The following is a 27464-nucleotide window of genomic DNA, read 5'->3' on the forward strand; positions in this document are numbered from 1 at the left end:
CACTTCCATTGTATAGTAATAAGGGATTGCCCGATATGCTACTGGAGATCAATGGAGAAATAACTTCAGAAAGAATATAGAAACACAGCCAAAGCAAAAACAACAGCCAGTTGTGGATGTGACTGGTGATGGAAGTAAAGTCCAATGCTTTAAGAGCAATATTGCATAGGAACCTGGAATCAAGGCAAATTGGAAGTGGCCAAACAGGAGATGGCAAGAGTGAATGTCGACATTTTAGAAATCAGCAAACTAAAATGGACTGGAATGGGTGAATTTAACTCAGATGACCATTATATCTACTACCGTGGGAAAGAAGCCCTTAGAAGAAATGGAGTAGCCATTATAGTCAACAAAAGAGTCCAAATTGCAGTACTTGGATGCAGTCTCAAAAACAGCAGAATCATTTCTATTTGTTTCCAAGGCAAACCATTCATCACAGTAATCTGAGTCTATGCCCCAACCATAAATGCTGAAGAAGCTGAAGATGAATGGTTCTGTGAAGACCTACAAGACCTTCTAGAATCAACACCCAAAAAAGATGTCCTTTTCCTTATAGGGGACTGGAATGCAAAAGTAGGAAGTCAAGAAACACCTGGAGTAACAGGCAAATTTGGCCTTGGATAACAGAATGAAACAGGGCAAAGGCAAATAGAGTTCTGCCAAGAGAATGCACTGGTCATAGCAAACACCCTCTTCCAACAACATAAGACTCTACACATGGACATCACCAGGTGGTCAATACCAAAATCAGATTGAGTGTAGTTTTTGCAGCCAAAGATGGACAAGCTCTATAGAGTCAGCAAAAAGAAGATCAGGAGCTGACCGTGGCTCAGACAAAGAACTCCTTATTGCCAAATAAGGCTGAAATTGAAGAAAGTAGGGAAAACCACTAGATCGTTCAGGTATGACCTAAATCAAATCCCTTATTACTATACAATGGAAGTGACAAATAGATTGAAGGGATTAGATCTGATAGACAGAGTGCCTGAAGAACTATGGACGGTGGTTTGGGACATTGTACAGGAGGCAGTGATCAAGACTATCTCCAAGAAAAACAAATGCAAAATGGTAAAACAGTGTCTGAGGAGGCCTAACAAATATCTATGAAAAGAAGAAACGTGAAAGACAAAGGAGAAAAGAAAGATATACCCATTTGAATGCAAAGTTCCAAAGAATAGCAAGGAGAGATAAGAAAGTCTTCCTCAATGATCAATGCAAAGAAATAGAGGAAAATAATAGAATTGGAAAGACTAGAGATCTCTTCAAGAAAATTAGAGATACCAAGGGAAATTTTCATGCAAAGATGTGCACAATTAAGGATAGAAATTGTATGGACCTAACAGAAGCAGAAGATATTAAGAAGAAGTGGCAAGAATACACAGAAGAACTATACAAAAAAAGTTCTTCATGACCCATATAATCACAATGGTGTGATCACTAGAGAAAGACAGCCTGGAATGCAAAGTCAAATGGGCCTTAGGGAGTGTCACTACGAACAAAGCTAGTGCAGGTGATGAAATTCCAGCTGAGCTATTTCAAATCCTAAAAGATGATGCTGTGAAAGTGTTGCACTCAATATGACAGCATATTTGAAAAACTCAGCAGTAGCCATAGGACTGGAAAAGGTCAGTTTTCATTCCAATCCCAAAGAAAGGCAATGCCAAAGATTGTTCAAAATACCACACAATAGCACTCATCTCACATGTTAAAAAAGTAATGCTCAAAATTCTCCAAGCCAAGGTTCAGCAGCACATGAACATGAACTTCCAGATGTTCAAGCTTGATTTTAGAAAAGGCAGAGGAACCAGAGATCAAATTGCCAGCATCCGATAGATCATCAAAAAAAGCAAGAGAGTTCCAGGAAAACATCTATCTGCTTTATTGACTATGCCAAAGCCTTTGAATGTGTGGGTCACAACAAGCTGAAAAATTCTTAAAGAATTTTTAAGACCAGACCACCTGACCTCCTTCCTGAGAAATCTGTATGCAGGTGAAGAAGCAACAGTTAGAACTGGACATGGAACAACGGACTGGTTTCAAACCAGGAAAGGAGTATGTCAAGGCTGTATATTGTCACCCTGCTTATTTAACTTATATGTGGAGTACATCATGAGAAATCCTGGACTGGATGAAGCACAAGCTGGAATTAAGATTGCTGGTAGAGATATCAATAACCTCAGATCTGCAGATGACACCACTGTTATGGCAGACAGTGAAGAGGAACTAAAGAGCCTCTTGATGCAAGTGAAGGAGGAGAGTGAAAAAGTTGGCTTAAAGCTCAACATTCAGAAGACTAAGATCATGGCATCTGATCCTATTACTTCATGGCAAATAGATGGGGAAACATTGGAAACAGTGGCTGACTTTATTTTGGGGGGCTCCAAAATCACTGCAGATCGTGTCTGCAGCCATAAAATTACTATGCTTACTCCTTCGAAGAAAAGCTATGACCAACCTAGATAGAATATTAAAAAGCAGAGACAATACTGTGCCACCAAAAGTCCTTTTAATCATAGCTATGGTTTTTCCAGTAGTCATGTACAGATGTAAGAGTTGGACTACAAAGAAAGTTGAGTACTGAAGAATTGATGCTTTTGAACTGTGGTGTTGGAAAAGAGTATTGAGAGTCTCTTGGACTGCAAGGAGATCCAACCAGTCCATCCTAAAGGAAATCAGTCCTGAATATTCATTGGAAAGACTGATGCTGAGGCTGAAACTCCAATACTTTGGCCACCTGAAGAGAAGAGCTGACTCATTTGAAAAGACCCTGATGCAAGGAAAGATTAAAGGCAGAAAGAGAAGGGGACAACAGAGGATGACATGGTTGGGTGGCATCACCGACTCAATGAACATGAGTTTGAGTAAACTCTGGGAGTTGGTGATGGACAGGGAGGCCTGTTGTGCTGCAGTCCATGGGCTCACAAATAGTCGGACATGACTGAGAGACTGAACTGCTTGAGGACGTCCTTCCTGCATAAGACATTTCTCAAATTCCTCTAACTTAAATTATAAAATATGCCAAAGTGCAACATTTTGGGATTATTTGGGATTTATTTTGAAAATTGAAATTTATTTATATAAGAAAACAGTGTAAGACTTACATTGGATAATTTATAGGGATTAGCTGTATTTTGTTATCATTATTTATTAATTTGATAAATTAAGTCATCCATGCATCTGATCTTTATCTCTAATTCCAAGTGGCCCATGTAATTTCCTTTGTTCTTTTGTCCCTAGTTTTGCCTATCACTATTATCTTAATAATCTGGGTTTCTATTTTACCCAAGTTCTTTACACTGACAGTCTACTGTTTCATTGTTTCCTATGAGACTCAAATTCTGAAATTCCCTTGCATGCCTATTGGAGACTGGATTCCAAAATTTCAAGGCTAGTACTTCCTGTTCTTTTTCCCTGATGCCTTTGGATACATGCTTATCTTCAGAGCAAGCCTGTGGATTCATACTCTCCATCTCCAACTATGTGCCTGCTTGCCCATGCCTGCTTACAGAACCTTCCCAGTGTCAACTCTGTCTTGACCATCATCTGCTGCCTGGCACCATATTGGTGAACAATGCCAACTGGCCTCATTGTTACTGGTAATTATGCCCTGAGCACCTACCTCTTCCCAGAGAATTGACCAATTCTCTGAATCAGAGGGCCTCTGCTTCTTCCTACTCAATTCCCATTTTCTCCCAGGGGTTGTCATAATACTAAAGCTACTCTGTTCTTATTTAAAACATATTGCTTTTTTCCTCATTTGAATCATAGCTATAGTTTTCTCCAGGTAACCACACAAGACTGCTTTCCTTTTATTATGCATATATATATCTTTTTTTTTCCTAGGTAGTTAAACACATGTACAAAGAAGCTATAATATGATACGAGGGGACCTATTACTTTTAGTGGTTTGATCTTAAGAAGTACATCATATACAGTGTCTCAGAGGAAAAAATGTACCAGATGTAAGTCTGAACAAACCGCTGACATTATCTGACTTCACCTATGTAAGGACTCTGGAATGCCACAAGTGATTTTTTTTTTTTTTTCCTTTTTTAAGATTAATGGCCAGATGGAGATCTCACCTTTATAAAGATAGTCTGTAACTATAAATAGGTTTGACTTGCATATGACCACTCCAAACTTGAAATCCTTTTACTTTGGGTCCTATAACAGAGGTGTTTTTCTTTTCTCTCTCTCCTTTCCATTTTTTCTTCTTTATTCCTGCTACAGAAAACGCTGAACCTTTGCAAGATGGCCTGTGGGAATTTACCTCACTCAATGCAACTTCTGGCTAATATTTCCTCTCCCTACTTATTTAGCAAAACAGATCACTTGCCAAATTTGAATCCTACCTTCAGCTGAACTCCTTGTCCATTAATGACCTCAGACCACCTCCCCACCCAATATATCAGTGGAGATGTGTTTGGTTCCAAAGATAGAACACAGAGTAATAAACCTTCAGCTGAACCCCTTGTCCATTAATGACCTCAGCCCACCTCCCCACCCAATATATCAGTGGAGATGCGTTTGGTTCTAAAGATAGAACACAAAGTAATACAGTTAAGTCATATTAAGAGCTCCCTCCCCATCCTCCAAATGGGGTTCATGGACAGAAAATTCAAAGATTACATCTGACTCCAAGCCTGATAGAATGTAGGTCCAGACATTTTCTCTCTGATTCTAATTTGACCTTTCATTATGTCTTTCAGTTGTTAGTTCATATCCCACCGGCCTGTTGATATCAGTGGTAAAATAGGGTCTCCCACTTGGGCTCTGGCAGAAAACTACCAAAAAAGCAACCGACTCACCCCCAGTTCAGTCACATGGTACTTCCTCAGACAAGTACTGAGGCCAGGAGGTGTGAGGTGCAATACTCTGATTGGTCAGGGCTGGATCATGAAGATACCACTGTGGTGCGTTTAAACAATCCTATCAACATCACATAGAATGAATTCCTCTCAGAAAGGACGCTTTTGTAAGGGAGGAGAAAAAACTATATGTTCTAAATGAGAGAGAAGAAAATGTACTTGGAAATCAGCAGCAACAAGCCACTCATTGTCTATGCAATATCCCCGCACACATTTTCTGAATGTGGCTATCTTAAACATCCTTTTCATATAAACCAACAAGTGTTATAAAATCCAAGTCAAAATTCCCCTCTTTCTAAAGAAAATTATTTTATCCTCATTGCCTTCACCTCTAAATTCAGGACCACTGAATCATAAGCCTTCCTGTTTTTATGAGCTGCAGAGTGTCTCTTCATCAAAAGTCCTTGTAAGCATGTAACAGTTCCCTTTTATGGTTAGAAATGAAGCCTAGAAAAGGCTAAATACTTTCACAAGAGAACTATAGAGAATTAATAGAAGATTTAGAATTCCCAGCCCAGCTTCTCTAACTCCATTATCTGATCAGTTAACTTTTTCAATATTCTGATCACATTGGGGGTTATACTCAATTCTACTTCCTGAGAGTCATAATTCAGTAGAGTACAATCTGCAGAACCTCAATAATATCTTTTCCTGAACCAAACTGGAGTCTAAGAATAAAACATGCTAACATAAATGAAAGAATAATTCCTGAATAAAATGTATGGTCTCTATGCTGATCCCATTCTCTTGGTTTTTCAATGTTTATCACAGTGGTATTAGAAATTATTTTCAAAAGAATCAATTGATAGGACCTTCCTGATGGTCCAGTGGTTAAGACTTCACTCTTCCACTGCAGGGACTGTGGGCTCAATCCTTGTTCAGTGAACTAAGATTCCATATCCTGTGCAGGCACAGCAAGAAAAATAAATAAATAATTGATAATAGTCTATATAATTTTTCCACAATAAGCATGTAATACATTTCAAGAGAAGTTCTGAAGCAAAACCCAAAACATCCAAAATACTCACAGGGGAACTTAAAGTAATACAATATGGATGTCTGAGAGAAAAATACATGTTGTTATGTGCTGTGCTGTTAATTTTAGGATACAGCCTTTCATAAAAACAAAACAACAACAACAGCAAAAAAAAAAAAAAAACTAGGAACAGGTGAGTGGTCCATCATTAGCAAAAGAAAATATCTTTTTGTGGCATTTATATTCTCATTAAATTTCAGCTGCAAGACTGCCATCTGAAAAGCCCAGTCATCTTCAGCAGAGCCACAACCTTATCACCATGGAGATTAGCCAGCAAATTAGACTTAATCTATTGAAGGATACTTGGGAGAAGACAATGTCTCGACGCAGATGCAGATCATCAAGAAATGCTCTGACCTGCATTACAAAGATTGAAAATCTATGCATTTTCCCTTTAAAAGTGACTTTTTTCTGCAAAGCGATTGAATTAAAAAGTCAAAGAGACTACACAAAAAGGGTTCATAAAGTACAGAGGCAGTGCATCTTGAGGGTACAAAAATTGTCACAAATTGTTCCCTACTCTCAAAATGACTATTTTATCAATGTGTTTGTAATGGATCTATGCTTTCAATTTTTTTATTTTTTTCAGATATTCTAAATTCTGTGGTCAAGTCTAACTTCTCTAGAGATGTGATGATAGCGAATTGCCTTCATAATATCTCCACATATTGCCTTGTTTCTAAAGTGTTGACTCTTCTTCAGAGAAAATAATTTGCATATCTTCTGTATATGAAATGATGTGCTAAGTGATTGCAGTACAGAGACATATGAGAGCCATTTCACCCCTGGTGGATGGGTAGTCTAGTAAAGAGGAAGGCAGAAGGACAGTCAAGCATCACAAAAGGCAAAATGCAATAAATATTCAAATGAAAGTAGAAGCTTAACACTAACTGGGGCATTTGAGCATTTTCTTGGATACATATTTTTTTAATTTTCTTCTTTCAGCATCTGTTAGGTTGGCAAATTGCAACTATATAAACAGCAACTACAAAAACTGAACAAGAGAGAAAAGGGAGGGATGGATGCTGGAAAGTAGCAGATTTGGATTTGAACACTTGTTGCTCAGTCTCTAAGTCATGTCCAGCTCTTTGGGACCTCATGGACTGCACACACCAGGCCTCGCTGCAGAAGTCCGTCACTATCTCTTGAAGTTTGCTCAGGAGAGTCAGTGATGATCTCTCACCATCTCATCCTCTGCAACCCTCTTCTCTTTATGTAGGAGGATATAAATAAATTGTCCATTTTTTTTCCTCCCCCCACCCCATGCCCTTTCACATCTATATGTCCTTCTTGCTAGAAATATAGCCAAAGGTTTCCCTTTTTCCAGGAAGTTTTTGGCAATGTCTCCAGGGCAGTTCTTCTCCTGTATTCTCACTGCATCACTGCACCACTCTGACCATCCACCGACCCAGGTAGCCTTTAAATTGAGTGCAAACTCTCTCTCCTTGACCATCCATCATAAGCTGCTATAAATGACCCCACCATCTTGTCTCCTTTTTCCTTCTTTTCTCTTATAATCAACTTATATATATATTTGCTCACCGTTTTCTCATTGGAAACATTCTGCTTCATCCAAAACTAAACACTTTTTCTAATATCCATCTTAAACCTGTCATACTTGCTGTTTTCTTAAAATCAGTGAATCAAGTCTTTTAATCTGTCCCTGAAATTTACATCTGCTCTATAAAGCCCTTGCTGAACTTAGAGTTGTCCACAAATTCGTCTTAAAACCTTCCTGAGCTGAATTTGAGATTATCAGGGCCCAGTCACACAATGCATGTTCTCCTTTGATGTATAAAATGTTAATAATTCATATATTCATGCTGCAGTATTGGAGTGACTACTACATGATGGCCTTTGTTCTAAGCATAAGGGACATCCGTTCAGTTCAGTTCAGTCATAGCACTGAACAAAACAAAGCTCTATTCTCAGGCAGAGAGAAAGGAGAGACAGATAACAAGCCTGTAAGCAAATATATAAATAAGTACTGTGATGAAATATAAAGCAAAGTAAGGGGAGAATGATTAAAGTTCTGTCTGGCAAGGTGACATTTGAGTGAAAATATGAAAGAAGTTAAGAAGGAAAGCTTTATCTCTCTTGGGACCACATCTAAATAATTGTGGACACTTTGGCTAGATGCCAAAGATACGCACTTCTTTATGCTTTATGTGTGCAATCTTTTGTCATTTCAAGCAAAATCCTCTAAATATTTGGATTTAAGAGAAAGCTGAAAAACCAAGTATGATTCTGACTTGTTATGAATAGTGACTTGACCTATTTTATATGGTTATAGTGGCACCATTCATGTCTTTACTTTTTATTGTAAATGTATTCATGAACATATCTTGAGGGAAACAGACATGAAGAATCTTTGTCTTTCGCTCACTGATTAATTTTCAAATAGAGTTTACTTAAAAACATTATGTAAAATGTCAACCATTTGAAGAGTATTTTGGCGGAAGTTTGAAGCCAGGGGGAAAAAATTATTATATATAAAACCGTAATAAATTTGAATTCTTTAATCCTACCTAATTTTTTTCAATGAAACTCAAACATTTTTTTAATTACACTGTGAGACTACATGTATGTAATGGGAAGCTGTTCAACATTTTCTAAAACTATCATTCAGAGACTTCCCTGGTGGTCCAGTGTTTGAGACTCTGCTTCCAGTGCTGGGTGTGTGGGTTCAACCCCTGGTCTGGATGGTAGCTAAGATCCCACATGCTGAATCCTGTGGTCCCAAGATAAAGAAGCAAAATAAAGCCACAGAGATCAGGTACCAGGGAGCAAGGTATGTGGGACGAGAGCAGCCCCAAGGTTAAGAGCCTGTGAGGCGGATGTCAAATGGAGTGTCACCTACTGCTTGCGTCAGGCGTTTTCATCACCATCTTAGCTGTGATGAAGAGGGAGAGAAGACAAAGTCTGTTCTCTGCGGTTTAGCATCCCTGCCATGAATTTGTCAAGAGAACTTCACTCGTAGCCCAGGCAACCGCAGCACTGGCCCCAGAGCCCCAAGGGACAGGATGAAGTGATGACATTCTGTGCCTTATAAAAGTCTGAAAAAGTTAATTCAGTGCTATCATTCCTCTCCTTAAAACCCTGAAACGCGCAGGACATGAGGTCCTCCTTACTTCATATTCAGTTTACAGTAAAGAGGAAACAATCTGAGCAGATTTCTCCTCCAAGCATTGCCTGGCTTGGTGGTGCCCCGTCACCCCCTGAGGAGGCTGTTTTCTGGGCTGTCCTGTGAGGAGGGTCTGCAGCTTCCTCCCCTCTTCAGCATATCAGCCCACATTCAACCCATCAGGACTCTGCCTTTGGGTAGAACACCATGCTCCTCTTAGGTACATTCCACATCCTGCTGGAATCTCTGCTCTCTCCAGCAACATTTCTTTCTTTCTTTCTTTTTTTTTTTTTCTGTTCAAGTAATCCACCATTGCCTGTAGCAGCGATCTTAAAACTTTCAGTTGCCTTAAGGCTTTGAAACTGAAACATTCCCCTTTACTTTTAGCAAATTAAGCACTAACTTGATGAGTAGACTGGAGGTCTGCAGACATCATGCATAGCACAGTCAGGTTTATAAGTCTGCCATCTCACTTTCTCTTTTCAGACACCACCAAGGTTGCCCCTCCATGTGGGGTCTCATCACTGGAAGGAGTCTGTGACAGGCAGAGGTCTAACATGTCTCCCAAGATTCCCTGTCCCCCACATAATCCCCAAGGATGTGACTATGTGGGTTTTACTTGTCTGGTAGGTTTATTTTATGGGACTGTTGACTTTAGGGAAGGGGGGAAGGGAGTTTTTCTGAGTGCCTAACATCTAATCACATGAGAAAAGCAGAGATTTTTCTCTGGCTCCTGGGTGAAAGGAAAATCAAAGATTCAAATCTGCTGACTTGAAGATGAAGGGACCCATTGGAAAGAATGTAAGTGGTCTCTAGAAGCTGAGAGCAGCCCTCTTCTGACAGCCTTCAAGGAATTGGGTCCTCAGTCCCACAGCCATGAGGACTTGAACTTTGCCAACAAGAAGAATGAGCTTGGGAATAGACTTTTCTCTAGAGCCTCCAAACAAATCAGGCTGGAATTTGATTTCAGCTTTGTGGTACCCCAGCCAGAAAACTCAGTCACAGCTCAAGAACTGTGAGAAAATAATGGGTATTTTAAAGTACTAAGTTTGTGGCAATATGTTACACAGAAATAGAAAATGAATACATTCTACATCTATTCTCATCTCTTTTTTAGGAATCTTTTCATTAAATTGTTTCCAGCCTTCAACTTCTTGCTGTGTCATATGGTCTGTCATCACTATAACAACCATCACAGCCACCTCTAATAGTAAATGAATATGCTAGAGAGTATATCTAAGTGCTACAGCTGAAGTATTATGTTTAAAGTTTCATAAAAAGCCAGGGATCTTATGAATATGCAGATTATGGATCTGTGGGTTTGGGTTGGAGTTCAAGACTTAAACCAGTTCCCAAGGGATGGTTCAAAGCTCTGTTTGTGTATATAAGTCAAAAAATTCAAGTACAACTTTTAGCTGCATGAAATGACAATTCTTCTTAGTCCATCATTCTTATAAGTTATGTCAGTGACACTTATAAGTCAGTGACACTGACTTTATTTGGATTTAAGTAACTACACACTCAGTTTGGTATTTCTCAAAATATAACCTGAGGGAGGGGAATGGAATGTGACCTGAGGAAAATAACTAGGCGCTGATTACTAAATTCCACCTCTACCCTTGAAATCAGAACTGCTAGAAGCAGAGCTCAAGAATTTATAATAAGCTCCTCAGATGCCTCTTATGTTAAGCAGAGTTTCTCAGCTTCAGCACTGTTAATGTTTTGGACAGATAATTCTTTCTTTGTGAGGGGCTGTTGTGTGCACAGCAAAATGCTAAGATTTCTGGTCTCTACTCTGTAGATGTCAATGGCATCCCCATCCTCTGTCATACCAACAAATAATGTCTCTAGAACTTAAAAAAAATTTATTGGAGTACAGTTGTTTTACAATGCTGTGATGGTCTGTCATACAACAAAGTAAATCACTACACATATCCATATATCGCCTCCTTTTTGAATTCCCGTCCCATTTTGGGCACCACAGAGCACTGAGTAGAGTTCCTTGTGATGTAGATTTTTATTTTGTATCTATTTTTTGCACAGTAGTGTATACAATACACTATTCCCAATTCATCCCACCCTTTGATGTCCATATGTTTGTTCTCTATGTCTGTGTCTCTATTTCTGCTTTGCAAATAGGTTCATCTGAACCATTTTTCTAGATTCCACATATATATGTTAATAGATGATATTTTTTCTTGTTCTGACTTACTTCACTCTGCATGATAGTCCCTAGGTCTATTCATGTCTCTGCAAATTGCACAATTTTGTTCTTTCTTATGGCTGAGTAATATTCCATTGTATATATGCACCACATCTTCTTAGACTTTGCTAAATGCCCTTGAGAAGCAAAATCCCCTTGACTCTTAAATCGGCAGACTGTTGATTTAGGTTTTGTCTAGAAAAGATGTAACTGAAAGTGCGTTTAACACAGGGTTCAGTCACTTTTTTGCCTATAAAAATAGAATAAATGTATATCCATAAAATTATGCTATTAAAGTTAAAACATGGTTTAGTATGTTTCATTAAAATGATCTAGATAGACACTATTTATTTATAAGTGAACTTTTTTTCCAGGTTTAATTCAGTTTGAACTTTGCATTAATTGACACTTTTCTTTGTGAGGTCCTGGTGAATACTCATATCTATAAGACTTAAAAGTTCTACTTTTCAAAACACTTTAACTGTGTGATAAAAGCTATTAAAAAGAGTGATTTAAAAAAAAATCTGTCCTCAACATTTCTTATGAATAATGAAAATTGTCTTCATCCCCTCTCCATTGTTTTCTGACCACTTTAGAGATTCTTTACTTCTGGCGAATATCTCTGCTGATTAGCCTGTCACCCTTTTCTCTCCACAAATGAGACAGATGAGTAAAAATCTGATTCTGAAACTTTCTAATGGTCTGTATAAATCCCCATGTCTATTATGTGACTGTGTGTGCTCCCAGTGAGGAAAAATTTATTCTGATGACCATGTATTGCTATCACCAGTAGTAATACCTCCTTTGAATTTATATTTCATGTTGAAGTCTATTGCTAAGGTAATATGGCAACTAAGCCATGTGCGTATCTGTGTAACTTCAACTCCTTTTATTTTTCCATCCTTACAAGCCACAATCCTTTCTTCTCCATATGACCATTTTAAACACAATTTTGAGTTTAAAATCCCTTACAAAGTGATTTTTAAATATGTACATAATGAATCCTTGACTTATCTCTAGGAGGTGGTGATCTAGGAAGGGTGGTAAGTACAAATTTTAAGGTACTCGCTTAAAATTAAGTATATTTATTTGATTGGAGCATTCAGCCCATTATATTTACAGTGATTATTGTTTTGTATACTTTATTGTCTTTTTGTTAGCTGTTATGGGTTTGTTTCCATAGGTATTTTTTGTTCTTTCTTCTTTTGCTTGCTTCTCTTTTGACTATAGATAGATAGTGTTATGTTTGGATTCCTTTTACATTTGTGTGTGTATTTATTACTTGTGGGCACTTACATATATACACATGCACACTACTGAATACTATTTGGTCATAAAAAGAATAAATTGCTGCCATTTGCGACAACATGGATGAACTAGGAGCACATCATGTTAAGTGAAATAAAACAGAGGAAAACAAATACTGTGTGATATCATATATGTGGAATCTAAAAAATAAAACAAATGAGTGACCATAACAAAACAAAAGCAGACTCGCAGATGTAGAGAACAAACCAGTGTTGTCATTAAGGGGAGGGATGGGGAAGCTACAATATTGCAATAGAGGGTCAAGAGGCACAAATAATTATGTATAATATAAACTACAAGAATGCAACAATGTACAGGACAGGAAATATAGCCAATATTTCATAATAACTATTAATGGAGTGTAACCTTTAAAAAATTGTAAATCAGTATATTATATAACTGAAACTTATCATATTGTACATCAACTATATCTCACTAAAAGTGGAAAAAAACTCAAGAGGATCCCAGCTACAGGAAATTTCTCAAATCCAGGGGCTATTCAAGAAGAAATGGTTTATCAAGGGGAGTTTTATTCTCTCTTGTTAAAGTTGGCCCCAGCACTGCTCATTTATTATTCTCATGTCTGTCACTTAAAGTCTCTCAAAAAGCAGTGTGGAGGAGTGGAATTAGACATGGTCTTAAGACTGGACAGACATGTGTTTCATTTAGCTTTGGCACCATTTTGGCAAACAACTAACTCTTGAAATCTTAATTTCCTCATTTAAAAAGGAGGATGAGTCAATCTCATAACTATTTTGTGAAGATAAAATGCAATAAAAATTTGTTAAATGATTCAGTTCAGTTCAGACATTCAGTGGTGTCTGACTCTTGTGACCTCATGGACTGCACCACACCAGGCTTCCCTGTCCATCACCTGCTCAAACTCATGTCCATCAAGTCGGTGATACCATCCAACCACCCCATCCTCTCTTGTCCCCTTCTCCTCCTGCCTTCAATCTTTCCCAGCATCCGGTTCTTTTCTAATGAGTCAGGTCTTCACATCAGGTGGCCAAAGTATTGGAGCTTCAGCTTCAGCATCAGTCCTTCAAATGAATATTCAGGACTGATTTCCTTTATGATTTCTGGTCTGATCTCCTTGCAGTCCAAGAGACTAGCAAGATGACTAACACAGGACAGGGCCCATGGAAAGTATTCTGTTATTAATAAATAATAATACTAATTAATAAATAATAATACTAATTAATGATACAATACTATCATTTTACTTATCCTGATCTATTCCTTGTCTGGCTTTGCTTTCCTTCAGCTTATGTGTAGATAAATAGGCATAGCTAGATCAGAAATGTGTCCATATTAATTCTTAACTATAGATTTTTATATACACTCTCTATATCAATTCAGTTCAGTCACTCAGTCGTGTCCGACTCTTTGCGACCCCATGAATCACAGCAGGCCAGGCCTCCCTGTCCATCACAAACTCCTGGAGTTTAATCAAACTCATGCCCATCGAGTCAGTGATGCCATCCAGCCATCTCATCCTCTGCCATCCCCTTCTCCTCCTGCCCCCAATCCCTCCCAGCATCAGGGTCTTTTCCAATGAGTCAACTCTTCGCACAAGGTGGCCAAAGTATTGGAGTTTCAGCTTCAGCATCAGTCCTTCCAATGAACACCCAGGACTGATCTCCCTCAGGATGGACTGGTTGGATCTCCTTGCAGTCCAAGGGACTCTCAAGAGTCTTCTCCAACACCACAGTTCAAAAGCATCAATTTTTCGGCACTCAGCTTTCCTCACAGTCCTACTCTCACATCCATACCTGACCAATGGAAAAACCATACCCTTGACCAGATGAACCTTTGTTGGCAAAGTAATGTCTCGGCATTTTAATATGCTATCTAGGTTGGTCATAACTTTTGTTCCAAGGAGTAAGCATCTTTTAATGCAGTCACCATCACGGCTGCAGTCACCATCTGCAGTGATTTTGGAGCCCCCCAAAATAAAGTCTGACACTGTTTCCACTGTCTCCCCATCTATTTCCCATGAGATGATGGGACCAGATGCCTTGATCTTAGTTTTCTGAATGTTGAGCTTTAAGACAACTATTTCACTCTCCTCTTTCACTTTCATCAAGAGGATTTTTAGTTCCTCTTCACTTTCTGCCATAAGGGTGGTGTCATCTGCATATCTGAGGCTATTGATATTTCTCCCAGCGTTTCTCACGATATACTCTGCATATAAGTTAAATAAGCAGGGTGACAATATACAGCCTTGATGGACTCCTTTTAATGTTTGGAACCAGTCTGTTGTTCCATGCCCAGTTGTAACTGTTGCTTCCTGATCTGCATACAGGTTTCTCAAGAGGCAGGTCAGTTGGTTTGGTATGCCCATCTCCTTCAGAATTTTCCACAGTTTATTGTGATTCACACAGTCAAAGGCTTTGGCATAGTCAATAAAGCAGAAATAGATGTTTTTCTGGAACTCTCTTGCTTTTTCGATGATCCAGCGGATATTGGCAATTTGATTTCTGGTTCCTCTGCCTTTTCTTAAACCAGCTTGAACATCTGGAAGTTCTCAGTTCATGTATTGCTGAAGCCTGGCTTGGAGAATTTTGAGCATTACTTTATTAGCATGTGAGATGAATGCAATTGTGCGGTAGTTTGAGTATTCTTTGGGATTGCCTTTCTTTGGGATTGGAATGAAAATGGACCTTTTCCAGTCCTGTGGCCACTGCTCAGTTTCCCAAATTTGCTGGCATATTGAGTGCAGCACTCTCACAGCATCATCCTTCAGGACTTGAAATAGCTCAACTGGAATTCCATCACATCCACTAGCTTTGTTCTTAGTGATGCTTTCTAAGGCCCACTTGACTTCACATTCCAGGATGTCTGGCTCTAGGTGAGTGATCACACCATCATGATGATCTGGGTCATGAAGCTCTTTTTTGTACAGTTCTTCTGTGTATTCTTGCCACCTCTTCTTAATATCTTCTGCTTCTGTTAGGTCCATACCATTTCTGTCCTTTATTGAGCCCATTTTTGCATGAAATGTTCCCTTGGTATCTCTAATTTTCTTGAAGAGATCTCTAGTCTTTCCCATTCTGTTGTTTTCCTCTATTTCTTTGCACTGATCACTGAGGAAGGCTTTCTTATCTCTCCTGGCTATTCTTTGGAACTCTGCATTCAAATGGGAATATCTTTCCTTTTCTCCTTTGCTTTTTGCTTCTCTTCTTTTCACAGCTCTTTGTAAGGCCTCTTCAGACAACCATTTTGCCTTTTTGCATTTCTTTTCCATGGGATGGTCTTGATCCCTGCCTCCTGTACAATGTCACAAACCTCCGTCCATAGTTCATCAGGCTCTCTGTTTATCAGATCTAGTCTCTTAAATCTATTTCTCACTTCCACTATATGGTCATAAGGAATTTGATTTAGGTCATACCTGAATGGTCTAGTGGTTATCCCTACTCTCTTCAATTTAAGTCTGAATTTGGCAATAAGGAGTTCATGATGTGAGCCACAGTCAGCTCCAGGTCTTGTTTTTGCTGACTGTGTAGAGCTTCTCCATGTTTGGCTGCAAAGAATATAATCAATCTGATTTCAGTGTTGGCCATCTGGTGATGTCCATGTGTAGAGTCTTCTCTTGTGTTGTTGGAAGAGGGTGTTTGCTATGATCAGTGCGTTCTCTTGGTAAAACTCTATTAACCTTTGTCCTGCTTCATTCTGTACTCCAAGGCCAAATTTACCTGTGACTCCAGGTGTTTCTTGACTTCCTACTTTTGCATTCCAGTCCCCTATAATGAAAAGGACATCTTTTTTGGGTGTTAGTTCTAAAAGGTCTTGTACTCTCTATATAATTAACATTTATTTATAGTTATAAGCTATACACATCACTTGTTAAAATATCCTGGCTTGCTTTTAAAAAGCACAACAGCAAAATCATCTCTACAATGGCCTTTTGCTAACTGAGGAAAAACAAGACTTATTGTTAGCTGGACTTTTCACATAGTATGCAGTTTAAGGTATATATTCACACTAAATATTCTCAAGATTACTGTAGACACCAAGGTGTCCAGATAGTTAAGATACACAGGTTCAATGTCAGTTGAAGAGCTAATGACTTAATGAAAGAGTAAGTATAGGAAATTCCATCCTATTTCTATAGGCAGGAAAATTATTGGCTTTAAGTCTTCACTTTGCTACTTGTCTGTCAAAACTCAAACCAAAGAAACAAGATTCGATTTGGTTTTGTAGAATTTTCAGAAACTCACTTATAAAGTGCCAAATGTTATGCCGAATAGTTTCATAATAAGCATTGTGCTGAAAATGACTCACTCTGCCTTTGACATTTATTCAGACTGTTGCAAAATAATAATTACCTATGTACTACTGAGGAAAAAGGAAATGGAATTATTGCAGTATTGCATTAATAAAGCATTTCAAACTTTTTTCTCTTGATATTTTAGATTTCGTGCAACATGGCAATACTTTTCCTGTTTGGTTTATGCCTCAGAATTAGAGCATAACTGCCTACCCTCTAACTAGTTTGAATTATATTTACAACATGCTCCTAATTTTGTAATGGAGACAGTTCAAGGTGTCTCTGAGTAATGAACTGAGTTGTGTTCATAGCATTCTTTTTAACATGAGGTATATAAACAATTTATAGTGATAATTATGACTTTTTTGATCTAGTTCTTCTGCCTTTTACAAATTTCAGATTGCATTATAAATGATACAAAAAAGTATAATTTATTTAAAGCGTATATTGTGATGATTTGATATATGTTGTGAAAAGGTTTCTGTATTGGGTTCGTAACATATCTATCATCTCATATGTTTTTTTATTTTTTGGTGGGAACATTTACTTTCTCCTCTCTTGGGAAATTTTGATTGTACTAGACAGTGTTCTCAGTTAGTGACCACATCAGATTTTCAGACTCATTCACTGGTGGCTGAAAGTTGGTGCCCTTTTGCCACCTCTCTGTGCAGCTCTTAGTCACTCAGTCGTGTCCAACTCTGTGCGATCCTGTGGACCGTAGCCCGCCAGGCTCCTCCGTCCATGGGATTTTTCAGGCAAGAATACTGGAGTGGGTTGCCATTTTCCTCCTCCAGGGGAATCTTCCTGACCCAGGGATCAAACGTATGTCTCCTCTGTCTCCTTCATTATAGGCAGATTCTTTACTTTTTAATCTTAGAATATGTGGCAGTTGAAACAGTTTTTTTTTTTTTTTTTAATGTTTCCTAATATTCATTCATGTGTTAGTCACTCAGTCATAGTTGTGTCCGACTCTTTGTGACCCCATGGACTGCAGATCACCAGGCTCCTCTGTCCATGGAGTTTCCCAGGCAAGGATGCTGGAGTGGGCTGCCATTTCCTTCTCCAGGGGATCTTCCCCACACCGGGATCACACCGCATCTCCTGCATGAGCAGGTGGGCTCTTTACTGCTGAATTACCAGGGAAGCCCACTTGTTCATTTATCTACCCCTAAAACAGGTTTATTGTAGACTTACAGAAGTCTTTCAAGACCGAAAGTTCTTGTGAGTATGTAACCATAACATACTAAGAAAGTTCAGAACACTTGAATCAATGCACTAACTCACCCATTTACACCAAAAGAAAAGATCAGTTTCTGGACACTGTCCTCCTGAGAAAGTTAATCAGGGGGAAAAAAAAAAAATGAGGCAGGCAAGATATTGCTAGAAGTAAACGAATTTCTAGACTCACTAAATTGTTTTAAATGATCTTTAACCATGAAGGGTAAAAAAAGTAGAAGTCAATAGCCCCAACTAAAAAAAAAATTAAATAAAAAAAGTAACTTTCATTTTGAACTAAGGAAAAAAACTTCAACAAATATCTGGTGGTCAGATCATAAGTAATCACTTCATGCTTAAGTATTTCAAATTATGATGCTATTGACTGAAATTGTGTTTGATTTGTTTATACGCAATTTTATTGCACTTTACAAAACTGTTCAGGATGTTTATATGCTCTTAACTTTAAAAGGAAAAAAAAATAAATCTGTGCTTATCTATTTATATGTCTGAAATCATATAAAAACTTATTTATTGGGGGAACAATAAGGTTATGTTTTGTCCCACAAGATCTGTTCCTATTTAACAATGAGTGAAAATCTCGGACAGCCTTAACTCAGTCCTGGGCGTAGACCAGCTCTGTATGTAACATCTGTCATAGGTGCCCCGCCTGGTCAGTCATTCCAATCGCAATCACTGTAACCATGGTAGCCACTGTTCCTCCTCTCGTGGATACTGGATTTCTTTCTCCTTGTTGAGTCCTACTGGAATTTAACCCTGGAAGACCGGCCCAGACACCTGTGCTGCTACTTGCTGTCCTCACTCTCCCATTTGACAGTTCCCTGGGCGTGTGTTGGAGGCTGTGATTCTTTCCTGATGTCGCCAAATGGAAAATTCCAAAGGCCAAATCTTTGCCATCTGAGTCTCTGGAATGCTATGATGCAATGCAAATTTCCCCCAACTTTCTTTGTCTTTCAATACTGCAGTCTCCTTTCTAAGTGCTGGATATCTAGATATTCTGGATTTTGAGTGTTTAGATCTGCCATTTTTTTTACAGGGGATAGCAGTATGTTTCCTACTTGATTCTCCAATTAAGAACCAATATTCTACTTCCTGTGGTGAGAGGGGAGCCTCTGAATGCCTTATTCACCTTAACTGGAGTATAGTTTCTTTACAATGTTATGTTGGTTTCTGCTGGACAACAAAGTGAATCAGCTATGCATATACACGTGTCCCCTTTCTCCCACTGCCCCATCCCACTCTTCTTGGTCATCACAGAGCCCCAAGCTGAGCTCGCTGGGCTACACAGCAGCTTCCCACCAGCTCTCCGTTTCACACACGGCAGTGCACATCTGTCGGTGTCACGCTCTCAGTACGTCCCACTCTTCCCCTCCCCTCCTGCGTCCACAAGTCCATTCTCTATATCTATGTCCCTAGCACTGCTCTGCAAATAGGTCTTCTGTAACATTTTTCTAGGTTCCATATATGTGTTAGTATAAGACATTTGTTTTCCTCTTTCTGACTTACTTCACTCTGTATGACAGACTCTAGGTTCATCCACATCACTACAAATGACCCAGTTTCTTCCCTTTTATTGGCTGAGTATTTTCATTGGTTATTTAAAAACAAAACAAAACAAAGCTGAGTACTGAAGAACTGATGCTTTTAGAACTGTGGTGTTGGAGAAGACTCTTAAGAGTCCCTTGGACTGCAAGGAATCAAATCAAATCAGTCAATCCTAAAGAAATCAGTCCTAAATATTCACTGGAAGGACTGATGCTGAAGCTGAAACTCCAATACTTTGGCCACATTATGTGAAGAACTGGCTCATTAGAAAAGACCCTGATGCTGGGAAAGACTGAGGGCAAGAGGAGAAGGGAATGACAGAGGATGAGATGATTGGATGGCATCACTGACTCAATGGACATGAGTTTGAGCAAGCTTTGGTAGTTGGTGAAGAACAGGGAAGCCTGGCGTGCTGGAGTCCATGAAGTTACAGAGTTGACATGACTGAACGACTGAACAGAAAAAAAAAAAAAAAAGTAAACTCTGTCCAGATTGTCTTTCCTTCTCAGTGGAAATAAGTGGAATTTCTAAGAAGGAAACTTAAAATCAGACAGATCTCCAGATCTCCAGCACTAATAGGTAATAATCCCTGGGTGAGATATTTAACTTTTAAACATCTCAAGCTTCCCTATCTGAAACCACACAGTAGCTTGTAATTTAAAGATGTTTCATGAGAATAAATGAGTTAGTGAAAAATTGTATATCATCATACTTGGCATATAGCAATTATTATTTTCACAACTAATGATAAAAAACAATCTACATATTGACTGGAAACACACAGCAGAAAAATCCTGAGGAAGAGGTTTTTTGCTTGTTTTTAAACATATAAATAAGAGCTGCAACATTTCTATAGTAGATACAAAAAGATTAAGAAAACTCTGATATTTCATAAACCTATAGCTTGGAAACAGAGTGTATAAAATCAAAGGATTTCTTTTTTGGTATCAAAAGATAACTAATCCATTTAGCCTGAAAAATGTAAAAATATTTTTCTTTTTGAGGGTATTTCCTATTATTAGGTACGTAATCTGTGTCATGGGTTTCCTTTGGTGGCTCTGCCTGCCAACGCAGGAGACACAATTTTTATCCCTGAGTCAGGAAGATCCCTCAGAGAAGGAAATGGCAACCCACTCCAGTATTCTTTCCTGGGAAACCCTATGGACAGAGGAGCCTGGCAGGCTACATTCCATGGAGTAGCAAAAGAGTTGGACACAATTTAGTGACTAAACTGCAAGACCCAAAATTAGATTACACATTCAAATAAAAATATTTCTTAAGAAACTATGATCAGCCATTTATATTTTACTTTTAATACTGTGTGTTAAATTTCAAACCTTTAGAAGTGTAGATAAAGCATAAATAATGGGGTGAGAAGAACTGAGACAGATGACATTCTCTTCTCCAGTTTACATAAGCTTCCTAAGACTTCCAAATCTTATTTTCTCAAAAGTTGCATTTGTTTTCTCTGGATGACATTTTCTGTGTGTATTGTCCCAATAGCTTCTCCAAGTGAGTATAGAAATCTCAAGAGGAATGCCTGGATGATTTATAGGTGTCATCACACCTCTGGTTTAAAAATATCACCTTCTTTGATATACCATTTAGGAGTATTTTATTGCTTTCTAACTTGTCAGGAAATTGCTGAAGTTTGACTCTTATTATGACTGCATACTCATGTGAGAACTTATTGAAAAGAAGAAATTCACAACATAAATTAAGCAAAAAGCAATCTTAAGCCTGTCATTCAGGATTCAGAACACAAAGAAGAAAAACTCCTTTTCTGAAATCCTTTGCAGGGCTTCCTTCTCCAGTGACATTGTTCTTACCTCTCCAGTCTTCTGCTTTTCTCTTACCTGGGAGAGAGAAGGAAGGCTCCAAGTGCACGGTAGTTTTCTAGAAAAGGAGAATCTGTGCAGTGAGTCGTAGGTGTCTTTAAGAGCAAGTTCACTGAAAGCCCTAAATTCTGTTCTTAGCTCTGGTGAAGAATTGCTGCGCATTGAACACAAGTGATCCTGCACAATGAGCTATCCGCAGCTGTGTCTTAAGATAATAATACATTTTTGTCTGTTCACAGATTTTATGGGGATCAATGAGATGATATGTAAAAATGTACAAAATTTGAAAATTCCATACTAATAGAAAATTAGCTTCTAATTAGCTTCTATTCTAAGAAGTAAATTAGACTTGCAAAATCTTTATGTAATACAAGAGAATAAATAAAATTTATAAAATGTTCATATGAGTAATATTATTTTCTTAGTTTTAATTACCCATCTCATTTGCTTCTAATATATCAGTTTAAAATTTTGACTGCAGAGCAGGGAATTTTCCATGAACATATTGAGTTATTTTAGAGTACAGTGGTTAGTTCCAAATGTTTCTACTTATACATCATGAAAGTGGTCAAGGCATTGGTTCCATTTCTGAGACAGCAGTGTTTATTAGATGCTCATCAAAACCAAAAAAATCTCATACATACTCATATACACATTTATTACAAATTTGCTATTAAGAAGGATTTGTAGACACAATTTACAAATAATCATACAATATGTAACACTTTTATTGTAAATTCCAAATAGTTAATTATCATAGAATGCTTTAATTAATTTTGTGATATATTATATCCATAGCCAACCTATGGCTGCAATTGACAGATGAGTGTTGTTCTGACAAAAATTCTGTGTGATGCTTTTGTTTTATTTGACAGTAAGAAAAAACTAAACAATAAAACTGTATGTTAGAAAGTCATGTATTCATCAATGTTCAGTGATGAATCATTTTTTTAGTAAATTGAATAATAGTCTTCAAATACTGGAAGAACAGAACTTCAAGTTTTAAATTTTACTTAAACTATAATGGCTACAGACAAAGCACACTTTTAAATTTAGTCTCCATCATTAATATTTTCTCTGCAATCTTAAGCCCAACAACCAAAGAAACAATAAACCATAACTGTTAGTATTTGTTGATTTCAATGGTATATTCTCACCATGACTGAGATCAAGCTACCAAAGTGACCTCATTAAATGTACAGTTGAGAAGAGAGGCAGAGAAGCAAACACCCTTATATAGTATTTCTAGTATACAGGTATCAGTTCAGTGCAGTTCAGTCACTCAGTCGTGTCCAACTCTTTGTGACCCCATGAATCGCAGCACACCAGGCCTCCCTGTCCATCACCCACTCCCAGAGTTTACCCAAACCCACATCCATCGAGTCGGTGATGCCGTCCAGCCATCTCATCCTTTGTCGTCCCCTTCTCCCACCCTCAATCTTTCCCAGCATCAGGGTCTTTTCAAATGAGTCAACACTTTGCATCAGGTGGCCAAAATATTGGAGTTTCAGCTTCAACATCAGTCCTTCCAATGAACACTCAGGACTGATCTCCTTTTGGATGGACTGGTTGGATCTCCTTGCAGTCCAAGGGACTCTCAAGAGTCTTCTCCAACACCACAGTTCAAAAGTATCAATTCTTCTGCGCTCAGCTTTCTTCACCATCCAACTCTCACATCCATGCATGACTACTGGAAAAACCATAGCCTTGACTAGATGGACCTTTGTTGGCAAAGTAAAGTCTCTGCTTTTTAATATGCTGTCCAGGTTGTTCATAACTTTCCTTCCAAGGAGTAAGCATCTTTTAATATAATGGCTGCAATCACCATGTGCAGTGATTTTGAAGCCCCCCAAAATAAAGTCTGACACTGTTTCCACTGTCTCCCCATCTATTTCCCATTAGGTGATGGGACCAGATAGCATGATCTTAGTTTTATGAATGTTGAGCTTCAAGCCAACTTTTTCACTCTTCTCCTTCACTTTCATCAAGAGGCGTTTTAGTTCCTCTTCACTTTTTGCCATAAGGGTGGTGTCATGTGCATATCTGAGGTTATTGATATTTCTCCCAGAAATCTTGATTCCAGCTTGTGCTTCTTCCAGCCCAGTGTTTCTCATGATGTACTCTGCAAATAAATTAAATAAGCAGGGTGACAATATACAGCCTTGACGTACTCCTTTTCCTATTTGGAACCAGTCTGTTGTTCCATGTTCAGTTCTAACTGTTGCTTCCTGACCTGCACACAGGTTTCTCAAGAGACAGGTCAGGTGGTCTGGTATTCCCATCTGTTGAAGAATTTTCCATAGCTTATTGTGATCCATACAGTCAAAGGCTTGGGCATAGTCAAAATAAAGCAGAAATAGATGATTTTCTGGAATTCTTTTTTGATGATCTGGCGGATGTTGGCAATTTGATCTCTGGTTCGTCTGCCTTTTCTAGAGATCTCTTCAAGAAAATTAGAGATACCAAGGGAACATTTCATGTGAAGATGGGCCCGATAAAGGACAGAAATGGTATGGACCTAACAGAAGCAGAAGATATTAAAAAGAGGTGGCAAGGATACACAGAAGAACTGTACAAAAAAGATCATCACCACCCAGATAACCATGATGGTGTGATCACTCACCTAGAGCCAGACATCCTGGAATGTGAAGTCAAGTGGGCCTTAGAAAGCATCACTAAGAACAAAGCTAGTGGATGTGATGGAATTCCAGTTGAGCTATTTCAAATCTTTAAAGATGATGCTGTGAAAGTGCTGCACTCAATATGCCAGCAAATTTGGAAAACTCAGCAGTGGCCACAGGACTGAAAGAGGTCAGTTTTCATTCCAATCCCTAAGAAAGGCAATGCCAAAGAATGCTCGAAGTACTGCACAATTGCACTCATCTCATACGCTAGTAAAGTAATGCTCAAAATATACAGGTATAATAGAAGTTAATAACCTCCAGAGCTTAGATAAAAGCAAAAATTTAAAAATAATGAGTTTAACTGTTTATTATTTCTGTTTTAATATAACTTACTTGTGACTTTATATGTTAACTCGTTAATAAAGCCTGTGATTAAGATATACTTAATCTTATAAGATATAAGATAAGTCACCATACTCCTGAAGCTTCAACAGTTGGCTCCCACAAACCAGCACAAACCAGATCCAACATGTTGGTCCCAGTTGTGGTTTCATAACAACCTGAAACAATCAAAGTAGGAAATGTTTGAAACTAATAACACTCACTTGATGATTCACTACTACATCCAATCTCCATTAGAGGTTATAACCTTATAACACTTCTTGGGCCTTTTATTGACACAGTTACACAGTCACTGTAGTTGTCATAGAGAAGTTGACATCTTGAGATCACATCACATTCAAAGAAGGGTATAGCTTGGCAATATCTTGAATGTCAGTTTGCAAATAATTTCTGCTACAAAGATAAACTTTTTCAAAGTGAAAAATGATGTTGGCAAGGAAAAGTTTTCCTGTAACTTTTTAGGTTATTTTTGCTGGCCTTAGATTGAAGTGAAACAGATTAACAGGAGAAAAATACATTTAAGTACAAGCATACTGGGGTTCCAGAGATTTAAGACCCAGGGGCAAGTTGAGTAGTTGAGGCTAATGAATCCTGAGTTAAGGAGTAGAGGAGGAGCCAGGGACTTCAAAGGGGAGGAGGGCAAATTCACAGGAAGTTGAGATCAGTTGTTTGTTAGTTAGATATCTGTGTGCCGTGCAGATAAATTCAGATGAAACACCTCTAGTACAGCTTTCTCTCTAATCCAGGTCCTTTATCTAAATTACTTTAGGTAGTTAAGGGGAAAATAAAAAGTTCTTCCTGAGTCTCGTGGGCTTTCCTTTTCTTCAGCTCAAAATAATTCACTTGCTGACTGGCAGTTTGGGCAGGCTCATTTTGAACACCTTCAATGGCTTGATGTGAAGTTCTATTATGCCCTTCTGTGGACACATGTGCCACTGTTTTTCTAAAGAATTGGCAAGAGAAACCTTACAGATTGTTCCTATGTGCTCAGACCTCAGTTTTTAGCGCAATAAAATAGGCATTTTAGTCACTGAAAATATTTTAAGGAGTTTCTGCCTGTGCTTTCCCTTTAATATATGCTTCTTCCTACATTATTCATTTAATTAAATATCACTCTTATCCACCAGTTATCAAAGCAAGAAAACTGGATGTAATACTAAGTTATTATTTTCCTTTTTGTTTACAACTTGTAAATAGCCACTATGTGGTATTGCTTCTTCCTAAATAGCATTACCATCTACTACTATTGTCGATTTAAAAAATATATATTCACAACTTAAAAGTTGAGCATTATGTTTTATTCAATGGGAATTTTTAGGACTTTAGGCTGGGGGCAGACAGCATTTCAGCTAACCCTGAGAGAACTGTTTCAAAGAAGTGAGGGGAGGAGTCAGGATAATAGCAGTTTTTCAAGGAAGTGCAGGTAGTCTGAATGTCAAAAGATTACTGCTAATTAAAGAAAATCAGGTAACCCAAGCTAAGAAATTTAGCATTTTTCTATGTATGGCAAGAGTCTGTGCTCATTGAAATCATTCCTTTGATATTCACCTCAGCCATCTGGGGCCAGTATTCTGTTTTCACATCATGAACTCCCTCAGAGCTCACCATAGGAAGGGGCTGGAGTCTGATGGCTGCCAGATGACAGGTATTCTTTCCTTCCTGAGTTCTCTCAGGCTCACCAGCTCATCATCCATGGTGGCTGCAATTGCTGGTGACGGTAACACCCTTGTTTACTGACATGGCAGAAGATGTTCCATTTCTCACTTTTTAAAGAAAAAGAATGGCAAGACCAACTGGTTGTCTGAGGAGGCTTTACAAATAGCTGAGAAAATGAGATAAAAGGCAAGAGAGGAAGGGAAAGTTATACCCAACTGAATGAAGAATTCCAGAGAATAGCAAGGAGAGATAAGGAGGACTTCTTAACCAAACAATGAAAAGAAATATAGAAAAATAATAGAAAGATAAAGGACAGAAACAATAAGGACCTAACAGAAGCAGAAGATATTAAGAATAGGTGGCAAGAATATATGGAAAAACTATACAAAAATGTCTTAATGATCAGGATATTCATGACTAGTGTGCCCACTCACCTTGAGCTGAACATCCTGCAGTGTGAATCCAAATGGGCCCTCAGAGCATTATTACAAACAAAGCTAGTGGAGGTGATGAAGTTCCAGCTGAGCTATTTAAAATTCTAAAAGATGATGCTGTTAAAGTGCTGCACTCAATATTCCAGCAAATTTGGAAATCTCAACAGTGTCCATAGGACTGGAAAAGGTCAGTTTTCATTTCAATCCCAAAGAAAGGCAATGCCAAAGAAAGTTAAAAATATCATACAAATTCATTCATTTCATATGTGAGCAAGATAATGCTCAAAATCCTTCAAGCTAGGTTTCGGCAGTACATGAACTAAGGATTTCCAAATGTAAAAGCTGGGATTAAAAAAGGCAGAGAAACCACAGGCCAAATTGCCAATACTTGTTGGATCATGGATCATGGAGTTCCAGAAAAAACATCTACTTGTACTTCATTGACTATGCTAAAGCCTTTAACTATGTGGATCACAACATACTGTGGAAATTCTTCAAGAGATGGAAATACCAGACCACCTTACCTGTCTCCTGAGAAACTTGAATGTGGGTCAAGAAGCAACAAATAGAACCTTACATGGAACAACAGACTGGTTCAAAATTTGGAAAGGAGAATATCAAGGCTGTATATTGTCACCCTGCTTATTTAATTTATAAGCAGAGTACATCATCAGAAATGCTGGGCTGGATGAATCACAACCTGAAATCAAAATTGCTGGGAGAAATATCAACAACCTCAGATATACAGATGATACCACCCTAATGGCAGAAAATGAAGAGGATCTAAAGAGCTTCTTGATGAGGGTTAAAGAGGAGAGTGAAAAAGCTGGCTTGAAACTCAACATTCAAAAAACTAAGAACGTGGCATCTAGTGCCATCGCTTCATGGCAAGTAGAAGGGAAAAATTGGAAGTAGTG

The 27464-nt window shown here is 38.2% G+C and overlaps 1 protein-coding gene and 1 pseudogene across 1 annotated transcript in view; one reads left to right on the plus strand and one right to left on the minus strand.

Annotated features, from left to right (window-relative positions):
* The window catches only part of MARCHF1 (membrane associated ring-CH-type finger 1), a 1121888-nt gene that overhangs the window by 792931 nt on the left and 301493 nt on the right, over nucleotides 1–27464 (plus strand). The gene's annotated exons all lie outside the window — the stretch shown is intronic.
* Nucleotides 18702–26561, minus strand: LOC122673463 (annotated as a pseudogene).

The sequence above is a fragment of the Cervus elaphus genome, chromosome 17 (genome assembly GCF_910594005.1).
Source record: "Cervus elaphus chromosome 17, mCerEla1.1, whole genome shotgun sequence".
NCBI lineage: Eukaryota > Metazoa > Chordata > Mammalia > Artiodactyla > Cervidae > Cervus > Cervus elaphus.